Source organism: Bison bison, unplaced genomic scaffold, assembly GCF_000754665.1.
Source record: "Bison bison bison isolate TAMUID 2011002044 unplaced genomic scaffold, Bison_UMD1.0 scf7180017864378, whole genome shotgun sequence".
NCBI classification, from domain to species: domain Eukaryota; kingdom Metazoa; phylum Chordata; class Mammalia; order Artiodactyla; family Bovidae; genus Bison; species Bison bison.
This window is the reverse complement of record NW_011494950.1, coordinates 7062640-7063802: the sequence shown is the minus strand read 5'-3', so window position 1 is coordinate 7063802 and position 1163 is coordinate 7062640. Positions and strand designations below refer to the sequence as shown.

The following is a 1163-nucleotide window of genomic DNA, read 5'->3' as shown; positions in this document are numbered from 1 at the left end:
AGATCAATTAAGAGATAAAGAAACTTAAATCTATTATTAAAAGCAGTTCAACATCTGAAGAAAGTATGTCCTCTTAACAGAGAGAAAGGCCGAATTCAAGTTTTGCACCTACTTACTTTAAACTCATTTAGGTAAACTTAATTAAATTTATTTTTAAACTTAGTCCTAACCATGCACAAAACTTTTTTTTCAGGGTCCACTTTTCACAAAATTTTTAATCACTTTCTGTAATAGCCACCTGTAAGTCAGACCTACTTTCTTTTCCCTTTATAAAATGTAATTTTATTTTTTATATCTGCTTTATTTAAAACATACAACTTACTTAATTATCAAACATTAATACTAGATATTTAATATTGAATATTTCCCAGTTTATGTGAATCTGAAATTTATTTAGGTTAATTTTTCTGTATTTAGAATTGTTTGATTTGTAAGCGCTTACTTTTCTTTAGGCCACTTAAATTAGAACTCATTTACAACTTCAACAATATTATCAGAAAAAAAACAAAAGATATACACTGAGATATACATAAATCCAGACAGACAGGCTGACAGAGATCTTACAGTTTTCTGCTTGAGATTCAAAATATCTCTTTGGCTCTTTCCCGGCTGGAACCATGGAGGGTGCAGAAGAGAAGAAAAAGAAGGTTCCTGCTGTGCCAGAAACCCTTAAGAAAAAGCGGAAGAATTTCGCAGAGCTTAAGATCAAGCGACTGAGAAAGAAGTTTGCCCAAAAGATGCTTCGAAAGGCAAGGAGGAAGCTTATCTATGAAAAAGCTAAGCATTACCACAAGGAATACAGGCAGATGTACAGAACTGAAATTCGAATGGCTAGGATGGCACGAAAAGCCGGTAACTTCTATGTACCCGCGGAACCCAAATTGGCGTTTGTCATCAGGATCAGAGGTATCAACGGTGTGAGCCCAAAGGTTTGAAAGGTGCTGCAGCTCCTTCGCCTCCGGCAGATATTCAACGGCACCTTTGTGAAGCTCAACAAGGCATCAATTAACATGCTGAGAATTGTGGAGCCATACATTGCATGGGGGTACCCAAATCTGAAGTCTGTAAATGAATTGATTTACAAGCGTGGTTATGGCAAAATCAACAAAAAGCGAATTGCCCTGACAGACAACGCATTGATTGCTCGATCTCTTGGGAAATAT

General features: G+C 36.0%; 1 pseudogene across 1 annotated transcript; it reads left to right on the top strand.

Moving 5' to 3' along the window:
- The first annotated feature begins 613 nt into the window (after positions 1 to 613).
- Positions 614 to 1160, top strand: LOC105001082 (annotated as a pseudogene). Its single transcript, XR_826818.1, has one exon. The product of XR_826818.1 is annotated as a 60S ribosomal protein L7 pseudogene (transcript).
- Positions 1161 to 1163: the final 3 nt, after the last annotated feature.